Here is a 12,814-nt window from a genome sequence, read left to right as displayed (position 1 = left end):
TCAAATTAATCTATGTAAAATAGTTTTATGTTTTTGTTATTTTTTACCATTTCATTGCTAACATCAGCTATCAGGTTCCCAGACGAATGCAAGCTAATCTTAGTAAATTAACTTTTATCAGTGCTATCGTTATTCTGTATATTGTACGACATCACTAGCGTAAGGCAAACAAATTATAATGCAATTAAAATATTAATCTCATGTTATCCGTCATAGAACACGGATTTATGTTATAAGGTAAACAATACTTTTTCATCATTGACGTGAGGAATACTATCCTAGACGTCGTTCTAGTGTTATGCACAGCACACCATGATATAATTAGCCAAGCAACAATACAACTTCCAATATACACAAATAGGCTGAATTAATATTACCTGTCGAGAAGAAAGCAGGCAACGTCGCCGTTCTTTTTAAAATCGTTGCTCCTCATGAGCTCTTTCCATCTTGGAAAGGCCACTCCAGTATTTACTTTTGTCTTGTTGATTTGCCTGTTGCGTTGCCGTCTTAATTCTCTTTTCCGCTTCCTTGGCAACTCAGATACATATCCCGCAATGTTAGGTCCCCGACCCGGGTCGAATTCGGTAATCAATTCCGGGACGTGGTTGCTTTCACACAAAAGGCGACCCAGCAATGTTCCGGGAATATTGCGGGTCCGATGTGCAGTGTGAAAGGGGCTTAAGAGTGATCCTCCATCATCATATAGCAGCCTCAAGCAATCCTCCTCTTCACATTCGACACAGTGCCATCGAGTGTAAAAACGCGAAAAGCGAAGCTTGAATTTACGGGTATGTCCCTCTTTGGCAAATGTACTTTCAAGATGGAGGAGCAACATGGCGACCACCTTCCGAACACTCAACACGTATGTATTTTCAATGGTATATTATAAAATTACGAGAATGCATTATTACTTGAAAGAAGTAAATATACATTAATGAGCACATATATTTTTGAAAGAACTAAGTGATTTTAGCTAAGAATAAACTAAAAAAGTTACACAGTGTAGCTTTAAATTGATATTACATTATAAAAGGGGGAAAAAAATTAATAATGTGACTTGACATTGTGTCAAATGATGGACAACGGTTCACATTTCCCGTCATAAAATTAAGTAGAAGTAGGCTTAATATTAAAAGTAAATAAACAGCTAAATAAAGTGTGAAAGTAAAACAAGTAGCCCTAAATTAATGATCAACTAGCTAAATTAATAAAAGAGGCACTGGATATGCTATACACGGTGGTTAAGAATACTTATTATCCATTTTACAACACAAACTGGAGGCACAACAGTTTACTTATTTTATTATTTGATAGCTTCCTACAGAACTTAAAGATCTCCCTCTTTTCATTTTCTTTCTTGCTGCTTTAAAAATGAAATGTTTCAACTTCTGCTTTCACGCAGGCGCAATGAGGGAAAAACGCTCCAGCTTAAGTACAAAGCAAATGAGAACAACAAGGTGAATGATATAACTATTTAACAAGACACAGCTAGGACAAATTAACTAATGAGGGTAACCATGGGAACACAGGGGTGGCGGGAAAATGAACAAAGGAAAACGTGACTGAATCAAAACACAACATGACAGGGGGTCTGTAACATCTAAAAAATTACAAACCCCTGGTTTAGACTACATGTGACAGTGATTATTGCTCTCTGTTTTGCAGGTGACATTGAGCCCAGAGTTTTCTCCTTTGGTGCAAAGTACAGGATTTTCAGACAGACCCATCTGGAGTACACTGGTAAGACAGACTCACCTTGTGTCTGATGTTCTAGTCTAATGTGACATGACAGGCAAGGACGGGTTGATGTTGAGTAACTTAGAGTATATTTATTCTGTCTATATCTGCTGTGCTGTTATCCTAGTACACATCTTATAATTGTGTAATAATATGTATTATGCAGGGACTATGCTTTTACACTGTTTTTTTAAATATACTTTTGTTTTTGTAAAATGACTAGTAAATTTGACCGTTGCACCACATCTCATAGGTGAGCGCACATTTTTAATAACTTGTTATTAATAACCCTTCCACACACCGGTCTAATGCTATTTCATGCATTGTGACTTATTTACACTGTTAAAGAGCTTGATTATCATGCTAAACATGGACAAAATTTCAAACAATTAGTTGGACGTATGACAGAGTATTTCTGTTCCAAATACACACCTTCAGGATTCAAACAAGTTTGAGAGAGGGTTTTTTTTCCAAGTATGGCCATGTTCCCTTTATCGAGGGAACTCGCACTGCGTCGTCGAGTGACAACGCTCTGGGAACGCCCCCAGCTTTACGCTACTGAAGCATGAATGAAATTTATCCAACTGTGATTGGTGCTGCGTCATGACATAGTAGATGACGGCATAACCGGAAGATACAAAGCGACGCTGACACACACACACACTAGCTTTTTGCTCTTCAGCGAAGCGCTCTGTGTTTGAATTGTTTGTCTATTTGGTGTTTTTTGTCCAAAAAAAATAAATATTTTGTGAAGCTGGCAGGCTCGCGTCTGTTGAGGCAGCGCGGTGGCGATCAGTGGGCTCGCAAATGAACTTGTCAGCGGGTCTTGGGACTGCGGAGGCACCTTCTCAGCCTCGCTGACAGTTCAGATGTTCTCCTTCCCTGCGTGGAAGCCCGCGTTGCGGCCTCTTCCCCCGGGGTGGAGAACCCGATGCTTGAGCAGTCTGATTCTGAGGAATTAGACGTGCACAGTATCGAGACAGTTGACGTTAAAGCACCCAACACGCCACTTCATTCATATCAGAGACCAGCATCGGAGGCTGGTTCCCATAGTAGAGTATGTCGGTATATGGTTATGCCTCCCCGAATATAGCTAATTTGGCCCTGTGCACCGTGGGCAAAGGGTACAGACTGCAGTTCAGTGTACCAATACCGAAGTCATCGGTGTGGTCTGAATGGTGGTGTGCCCAGCCCTGCTGGCCAGCCCCCTCTCCCAGGGGGCGATCAAGGTCACCTCCTCTGTGGAGTTTTCTGGAAGTCGATTCTGCGATCCGCCGTCTACGACGCTCGGGCCACATTGACTTCCAGCGAACGCATGCTGCTCCAGCCGCCTCTAGGAAGACTTACAGCTGGGCAGCGAATGCGTTCGTACACCGAAAATCCTCCCCGACTAAGCTCTGCCGGGTGGCCACTTCAGGGGGTCAGGCAGGAGGCTCGGTGGGTACCAGAGACCAGCATCAAGAGGCTGGTTTCCATAGTAGAGTATCTCGGTGTATGGTTATGCCTCCCGAATATATGTACTTTGGCCCTGTGTACCGTTGGGCCTGGATGCCATGACACAGACATGGCCGAGGCTACATCTGTATGCATTTCCCCCGATCACTCTGCTCCCGGGAGTTCTGGAGTGGACCGCCAGGAGGGTGTCAACCTGCTCTTGGTAGCACCCTGGTCGCCATCCAGAGTATGATTCTCCGACATCATCGACCTGTTAGACGGCCTTCCGTGGTAGGTCCCTCTGAGGAGGACCTGCTGACTCAGGCGGGGGCACGATATTCCACCCCTGGCCAGAGTTGTGGAACCTATGGGGCTGGACAGTTCATAGAGGAGGGTCTGTCAACAAGTGTCGTTGAGACCTTGCTCAGCTCCAGAGCTCCTTCCACCAGGAGACTGTACAACCTAAAGTGGAGTGTTTTACTCCACTTGGTGTAGAGGGCGTGAGGTGAACCCAGATAACTGCCCAGTGGCTTCAGTGCTGGAGTTTCTCCAAGATCGCTTCTCCGCCGGGCTTACCCCTTCCACACTTAAAGTGTTCGTGGATGCCATTGGGGCTTTCAACTCACCTATAGGTGATGGACCGTTGGGGAGGCATCATCTGGTTGTACGGCTCCTCCGTGGGGCTTGGAAGATGAGGCCTGCGGCTCATTCCAGAGTCCCAACCTAGGATCTGGCAGTGGTGCTCGAAGGGCTGGCTGAGACCCCCTTTGAGCCGCTGGAGTCGGCCGAGGCAAGGAACCTGACCCGCAAGGTGGCTTTTCTCCTTGCTATCCCCTCTCTGAGGAGAGGGGGGGATCTCAAGGCCTTGGCTATCACGCCAACCTGCCTGGAGTTTCCCCCTGGTGAAGTGAAGGCCATCTTACATCCTAGGAAAGGATTCGGGCTATGTGCCTAAGGTGCCATCTAATGTGACGGCGGAAGAGGGAAGACTTCATCTGCATTGCTAGCAGCGCTCTAAGAGTTTATTGGAGAGGTCTCCCCAGTGGAGGAAGTCAGAGGTTTCAACAGTCTGCAACTCCCAGCGACACATGGCAGCTAAGTGCTCGCGTCCTAAGTGTGCCTGGTCCCCCAGCTTCACACTGGGACGAACGTGATCACGGTGTGGCATAGTGGGTAGTTCGTTCCCAGAGTGTCGTCACTCGACGACGTAGTGCGAGTACCCTCGATAAAGGGAACGTCTCGGGTTATGACTATAACCCTGAAAGGATCGAGACACTGCATCCCGTCGCCACACCTATCACGGGCAGAGCGCTTGCTTCATCGCAAATAAGCTAGTGTGTGTGTGTGTGTGTCAGCGTCGCTTTGTATCTTCCGGTTATGCCGTAATCTAGTACGTCATGTCACAGCACCAATCACATTTGGATAGATTTCATTCATGCTTCAGTAGCGTAACGCTGGGGGCGTTCCCAGAGCTGTCTCGTTCCCTCTCAGGGAACAAGGGTTATAGTCATAACCCGAGACGTTTTTCGACATAAAGGGTGGAATTACTATGTGCACGTCTCCCAGATGAGCGCATGCGCACACATCAACTTGCTTTATTCGGGTTACAGAAGCCGTCGGCAGCGATGTCATTTTAGACCATGAAATCAGTGACACTAAAGATACTAGTGTGTTTCTAGTTGTGAGGGAAAGATAACATTGTTCAGCTTCCCAAATAATCCAGTGTTAAGGAAACAGTGGATGCAGTCTCTTTTTCCAACAGAGTTCTGCTGTTTGTTTGTGTGTTTGTTTGTTGACGGTCATGAGTAGAAACCGCAGGCGGTGAGTGAAACTCCATCAAATGTCTGTGTTTTGTTGGCAAGCAGCACGTGCATATAATGTAAACACGAACGTATAGTAAATTGAAAGTTATCCAGGGATAATGTGATGATGAATTGTGTGTGTGTGTGTGTGTGTGTGTGTGTGTGTGTGTGTGTGTGTGTGTGTGTAGGCATGTGCTTGTGAGTGACTCTTTAGCTTTGCCCACTGCTCGTGCTTATAAGTTTAGCTGTTTTCAGAAAGAATCGATACATGTATCTGTTTTTTATAAATATGATAAAACAAAAGAATCTTCAGAGATATGAAGAATGCAGTACTATTCTATAGGTACTCAAGATTAATGTGATTGGTGTGTGTGGACGCATGCTTAAGACACCAGCTAATGCAAAGTGTTCCCATAGATTCAACACCATTATGTGCTAAGTACCACTGAACGGGAACAAGAGCTGTCTGCTCTGGAAATGCCTGATGTAGTCATCTGCCATTGACAGACATTCTATTCTTGTGTTTGTTGCATTGCACAGTGGCTCTGGTTGAGCTATGAAAAGAAGTTTCTGATAGCATGAAATAAATTAAATTAATTTCAAAGAGTAAACAATGTGGGGAGCTTATTTAGTAGCTTATTTGAGTTATGTCATTATTCAGAGAGGTTTAAATTTTCCCCAGTTCAGTACCAGCATAAGCACCAGCCCCATTTCAGTGGAAAAGGTAAGTGTTTACTGAGGACAAAAATTTAGTCCTAGCGCTGTTCATACTGCTAAACCTAACTCGACCCATGAATTATCCTTAAAACCAGAGGGAAATGATAGATGAATAACACCAATGTAGAAGCAACTAGACTTGACGTAAACCATAAACTTCCATCAAATCTGATTGGTTGTTTGGAATGTTGATCCAGGAGTAACAAAGATGTGGATCCAGGAACATGTTGTACTTGGTGAAATCACGTTCACATAGTTAGAAGGAAGAAACAAAACAAAACTAAGGCTTCCGGTAGTGTGACGTCTGACCCAGATGGAGCCAATGTTTCGAGGGAGTTTCAACGCCCGGCAAGGCCAAATACCCGACGGTCACTGCCGGAGTTGAGGGTGGATAGAGCATAGGTGACCGGTCGAAGTGGACCAGAGCACTCTGAGGCTGAAGATGGAGCCATGGGCTCATCACACCCAGGAGGCGATGGTTCCCAGAAGATCAGGGGTATTACCACATCCACGAGAGAAGGCTAAGGTAAAATTGAGGGGCTGATGGGAGACAGCGATGACCGGGTGACAGGAGTTGGTTGAGGACTGAGGAGTAGAATGGAGAACAGCACAGAAACCAACCAAAAACAATGCCTTCTTAATGGAAGAGGGAGTGGGAAAGGGATGCTAGGTGGGGTTAAGAGGACTGAAGAAGATAATGCACCTTTATCTCTCATACATAGATTTCCCTTTAAGTCCAGGACGATGACGATGATTCACAACCCTGGTCAGACTCTTTGAGATGCTTCAGCTCCAGGGGGGCGATGGTGGGCAGTGTTTTAACAGTTTGTTTCCCCCCTAACGGGGGAGCATTAATGTATACAATATCCATATTTTCCCATTTTCAGGTTCTATATTTCGTAACACTAAAAGTAAGATCAGGAAGATTAAAAGTCCACAAAGATTAAATTAAAACAAGGTTTTATTACTAAACTCAAAGGCTGGTAAATCCAAGAACAAGTAGGCATGCAAAAGAGTGATAAGTGACAACCTAACAGAGATAATGAACTACTGTAAATGATAAGCAGCTGTGTTGATTATTCAGTGTCCATAGAAACTAATTATTGGCTGGAAACTAAGAAAAAGGGAGAAGGCATGACTGAAAAAAAAAACCCAACCTAAGGCACTGTCCACACTAACATGGGTATATTGAAAACCACAGCTTTGGTTCTCTATGTGAAAAATTGTAGCTGTTACTGACTCAAATCAACACTCAGATAAAAATCTTTGAAAAGTATTCAGAAACACCAAAACAACCTGAACAAGCATTGAACTCATTCTAGTCTAAACTGGTCTTTTCAACAGAGATGTGTTTCAAGTTTGCCCTTTCTTACCCAGCAGCCTATTACCCTCAGTACCGCACAAAGTACTGCACACTGAGCTTCAGATTCCTTAAAACCGTATGAATGGAAAGAAACAGAAAACTGTGGTGATGTCAGAGCTCCTGATCCTATTTCAGCTGGAGAAGAGGACATTCTCCAGAGCCACTCTAACTGGACCCCCTTTTTTCCACCTGTGGCCTGATTCTTTCCATCTTGTGCAGATTCAGGGCTGATGGGAGCAGCTGAAAGCTCAATGGGAAAGTGTACTACCTCACTCTCTCCACAATAGAAAAAAACAAACATAAAGATAAAAATAACTAGAAATGTCCAGTTCTGTCCGGAATGAATGAGGGAATCCTTACATTAAATATATTATTTAATGTAATGTAAGCTGAATGTCTCGGACATGTTCAGGTTTGTGGACTATTTAGGTATTGGGTTCCGTTTCCTTTGTTTCCCTGATATGTTTCCATGGTTATTGATTTAATAATGCACCTGTCTCTAATTCTGTCAATGATCTAATGATCTAAAGTGTGCAATCTCGTGGAATGTATATATAAAATGAGTTTTGGCGTGCATATGCTATGCAGTTTTTCGCGTGCATGTGATACGCACTTAATGGCGTGCATATGACACGCTCTTGGGTAGGTTGAGGGTGGTGGGGTGGCTGGTTCATACGCATAATACGCTATAAATTGCGTATCATATGCATGTAAAAAATAACGTACCATAAGCAGGCCAAAACTCATTTCGGCGTATACATTCCATGAGATTGCACAATCGTACTATTTATACGCATTTTCGTGAGATCGGGCTAGTAATTTCTGAAGCTAAAGTAGGCATCCATCAGCTTAACAGGTTGACGGCTTCATTGCTGTAGACCAGGGGTGTCCAAACTTTTTTAAAGGGGCCAGATTCAATGTTGTGGATATACCTGGGGCCCGGATACTTCTCCTTCATTATTGTCACATGCTAGCTTGACTTGTTAATCCACCAAAGATACTTGAATCAGAAGAACAGTGAAATCAAGACCAAGAACAAAGGTTAACCAAAGGTATAAATACACAAAGGGAACAACAAGTTAAGTGAAAAACAGGTGTAGGGGATCATTTAACAAAGTAACAAACAAGGGTTTCTATGGAAACTAACAAGTTTACAACGGAGATAAGGGAACAAAAACTAAAAACAGGAACTGACAAAAAAGAATATCAAGAGTCCATGAGAACTCACCACCACCAGTCTGACAGGCAGAGAGTTCATAGATGGCCTCCTTGGTCATGACAGGGCAGGTTGAGAGTTCATAAATGGCCTTCTCGGCCATGACAGGGCAGACAGAGTCATATTCGGCCTCTTTGACCGTGATAGAGATAACAGCCTCAGGATGACCTGTAGCAGCCGTTGCTGCCTGTGGAAGTGTTTGCGGTGGCACAATATGACGCTAGCCATCACAGACAGTGCAGACAACAGTGGCAGTAACTCTGGGACCACATGACTTGGATCACTGTACTAGAAGGCGCTGCGACCACTGGACTCGAAAGTGCTTTGTTTGGAAATGTTTTTTCTCTTGGAAATGTACATGTAGTAAAGTTCGTTGTGTATGGAAGGAAGAAGACAGGGGTCGGCTTTGACTGGGACTTGCTTTTATTCAGTCTCTTTGAATTCAAACAAAACAAACACTCTGTGGCGTGACTCTCTATTCCTTCTATCTCGATCGTTCCTTTAAGGATCCTCTTTTAACCGCTCAGGTTCACTTTCTCAGTTGCAAGCAGTCGCGAAGTCCCAGTCCAACTCTCTCTCCCAGCTCTCTCCTGGCCGCTTTAAATGCGCTCTCTCCCTGCCAATTACTGCAATCAGAAACAGGTGTTCGTCATCTGTGCTTGACCTACTTACCTGCCGCTCCGCTCTGAGCTCTCTCTCCCGCTGCAGACCTCGCAGAACCACGCCCCCTTTGCCACATACCCCCACCGCCCGACTCAGGCCGGGGAGCCATCCGGCCTGCAGCCTCCCCCCCCCCCCTCCCCGCCTACGGGAGAGGAAGTCAGCCGCAGCCATCTGAACACCCGGCCTGTGGATCACCTTGAACTTAAAAGGCTGTAAAGCTAGATACCAACGGGTGATCCGCGCATTGGTATCCTTCATGCGGTGGAGCCACTGCAAGGGGGCGTGATCCGAACAGAGGGTGAACTCCCGCCCCAGGAGGTAATAGCGAAGGGTGAGGACGGCCCACCTGATGGCCAAACACTCCTTCTCTATGGTGCTGTACATCGTCTCTCTCTTAGAGAGCTTTCGACTGATGTACAGCACCGGCCGTTCCTCCCCCTCCACCTCCTGGGACAGGACCGCGCCCAGCCCCCTGTCCGAGGCGTCAGTCTGCAGAGAAAAAGGGAGAGAAAAGTTAGGAGCTTGTAGGAGCGGCCCACCACACAGAGCCGCCTTTAACTGAGTGAAAGCCTGCTGGCACTGCTCCGTCCACCGAACTGTATCTGGTTCTTCCTTTTTAGTTAGATCAGTCAGCGGGCTGGCGAGGTCCGAATAATTAGGTACAAACCTCCTATAATATCCCGCCAGCCCCAGGAACTGTCTAACCTCCTTTTTGGTCTTGGGTCTTGGGCAGGCCGCAACCGCTGCGGTCTTATTAATTTGGGGACGCACCTGCCCATGACCCAAGTGGAAGCCCAGATATCTTACTTCCACCCGCCCAATTGCACACTTCTTCGGGATGGCTGTGAGCCCCGCCCTTCTCAGCGACCTGAGGACTGCTCGCAAATGCTGCATATGACGCTGCCAGTCACCACTATAAATGATGATATCATCCAGATAGGCAGCGGCATATGCAGCATGCGGCCGAAGAATTTGGTCCATCAGACGCTGAAAAGTCGCGGGTGCCCCGAACAGCCCGAAAGGAAGCGTAACAAATTGGTGTAATCCAAACGGCGTGGTAAAAGCGGTTTTTTCTTTGGTTACTGGAGACAAGGGGATCTGCCAGTAACCCTTTGTCAAGTCCAGTGTCGAATAAAAACGAGCAGTACCTAGCCGATCAAGCAATTCGTCAATCCGTGGCATGGGATATGCATCAAATTTCGACACCGCGTTGACTTTTCTGTAATCCACGCAGAAACGGACCGAGCCGTCAGGTTTTGGAACCAAAACGATCGGGCTCGCCCAGTCACTGTTGGATTCTTCTATAACCCCCATCTCTAACATTGCCTCTAATTCTGCCTGAACCACTTTTTTCTTGTGTTCAGGCAATCTATATGGTCGGCTGCGTACAACCACACCCGGCTCGGTCTCAACGTGATGTTGGATGAGGTCTGTCCGACCCGGTAGGGGCGAGAACACGTCGGCGAAATCCGCCTGTAATTGTTTGAGGTCTATGAGCTGGGAGGGTGAGAGGTGATCTCCCCCCGGGACCAGAGCGGGAGATTGTGACTTTTGAACCGCCTCTGGTCCGAGATCATCCTCTCCACTCACTACCGTCGCCAGCATCACAGCCTCTGCCTCAACCCATTTTTTTAATAAATTGAGGTGGTATATCTGACGTGCCCCGTCCCTGTCGGATCGAATTACCTCATAGTTCAGATCCCCTACTCGTCGTGTGACCTCAAACGGTCCTTGCCACTTGGCGAGTAATTTGGAACTAGAGGTGGGGAGTAATAGCAGTACTTTCTCTCCCGGTGAAAATTGTCGTAATCTAGCCCCTTTGTTGTACAGCTGTCTTTGTTTGTCTTGAGCCTGTAACAAATTCTCCATTGAAAGCCGCCCCAGTGTGTGGAGTTTTGTTCTCAGGTCTAACACAAACTGAATTTCGTTTTTACTAGCGGATGGTCCGTCCTCCCAAGCTTCCCTAATGACATCCAAAACCCCTCGGGGCTGGCAGCCATAGAGAAGCTCGAAGGGGGAAAACCCCGTGGAGGCTTGGGGGACCTCGCGGACAGCGAACAAGAGAGGTTCTAGCCATTTGTCCCAATTTTTGGCATCTTCGTGAACAAACTTACGAATCATTGTTTTCAACGTGCGATTAAATCTTTCTACCAGCCCGTCTGTTTGTGGGTGATAGACGCTGGTCCGAATAGATTTAATGCCCAATAATTCATAAAGTTCGCGGATTGTCCGTGACATGAACGCCGTGCCTTGATCGGTGAGAATCTCTTTTGGGATTCCCACCCGGGAGATTAGGGAGAACAGTGCACTCGCAACACTTTTCGCCGAAATGTTACGCAGTGGCACTGCCTCGGGATATCGTGTTGCATAATCCACTAGGACTAATGCAAAGCGATGTCCGCGGGCTGACCGCTCTAATGGCCCGATGAGGTCCATACCAATTCTTTCGAAGGGGACCTGCATCAACGGGAGGGGGCACAATGGTGCTTTTGGTTGGGCCGGTGGGTTTACCAACTGACATTCACGACAAGACGCACACCACCGGCGTACATTCTCGTGAATGCCCGGCCAAAAGAATCGGGCCATGAGGCGGTTTAGTGTCGCTGTTTGCCCTAAATGCCCGGCCATCGGATTGTGATGAGCCGCCTGGAAAAGCATTTCCCGACGGCTTTTAGGAATTAACAACTGGGTTGTAGTCTGTTTTGTCTGGGCATCTTGGGTCACCCGATACAACCTGTCCTTTATCAGAGTAAAATAAGGAAAGGTGAGCGGTTGATCAGGACGGAGGGGATGGCCGTCGATGGCACAGACCTGATTGAACGCATTTTTGAGCGTTTCATCCTGGGACTGTTCCAGGGGAAAGTCATCGCGTTCCGAAAACACTGGCGTTTCCGGAGCGCTCGGTTCCCCCAGATCAGTGCCCAGTGGTCTCGGTTCCACCTCCCCCGCCTGCGCGACCGCCACCTTCCCTTTCTCTTTTTTCCCCCAAGAGGCATCCACACACAAACATCCCAATAATTTATTAAAACCTGGCCAATTTGTCCCCAAAATCAGTGGATGCCGGAGGTGTTGGTTAACGGCCACCTTTTGACCCCTGAATAGAAAATCCAACGGGACTAAAGGGTATTCTCTCACCTCCCCGTGCACACACCTCACCATAACCATGCGGCGCTTATCCCATGCCCCGGATTGAATCAGGCTTTGGTGTATGGAGGTCTGGTTACAACCTGAATCCACCAAAGCTTGATAAATACCCCCCTTGATACTCACGGGTATTTGGTACAGGCCAGCCTGATCGGGGGCGGCGTGCGGTGCGTCGGGGATCCGAACCAGTGTCCCCACCTCCATCCCCAGACACTGATCAATAAACTGTCCGGGGTCCCCGCAACGCCAGCATGCCGGCCCAGGTTTCCCCGCGGCCCTAGTGGCTGGCAGTGGGGTCATGAATTGGCGTGGAGAGAGCGGGTGCCGGGAAGGCGGCAGACCGGGATCCTGAGCTCCTCCCCCTCCTCTCGCTGACGGCTGGTAGCCGGCGGCTGGATCGGCTGGAGCTCCCGATCTCCACCGTGGAGCCGGCCGGGGCGTCAGCGTACTGTGGGACCTGGGTAGAGGGACAGGTTTAGAGAGAGAGGAGGGGGAAAAAGAAGAGAGAGAGAGAGGGAGAGAAGCTGATGGTAGGGTTTCGCCGACCCCTCGGCACGCCACCATTTCGTCCTCCGCCAGCTGGATGGCCTGGTCTAGCGACGCCGGGCGGTGGCACTGGACCCATTGTGCAGTCCTCCTTGGCAGCCTTGCCACAAACTGCTCCAGTGCCACACGATCGATGATGTCCTCGACGTCACTCCCAGCCGCCATCAACCACTTGCGGCAGGAGTCCCGGAG

General features: G+C 47.4%; 1 protein-coding gene across 3 annotated transcripts in view; it reads left to right on the top strand.

The window, feature by feature from the left end:
• The window catches only part of hivep3a (HIVEP zinc finger 3a), a 72,692-nt gene that overhangs the window by 31,012 nt on the left and 28,866 nt on the right, over positions 1 to 12,814 (top strand). For all 3 annotated transcript variants that reach the window (XM_067426261.1, XM_067426262.1, XM_067426264.1), the window contains exon 2: positions 1,666 to 1,740. The gene's annotated coding sequence lies outside the window, so the exon portion shown is untranslated. The remainder of the gene's footprint in view (positions 1 to 1,665; positions 1,741 to 12,814) is intronic.

Source organism: Pseudorasbora parva, chromosome 19 (genome assembly GCF_024679245.1).
Source record: "Pseudorasbora parva isolate DD20220531a chromosome 19, ASM2467924v1, whole genome shotgun sequence".
NCBI classification, from domain to species: Eukaryota; Metazoa; Chordata; class Actinopteri; order Cypriniformes; family Gobionidae; genus Pseudorasbora; species Pseudorasbora parva.
This window is presented reverse-complemented; position numbering and strand designations above follow the sequence as displayed.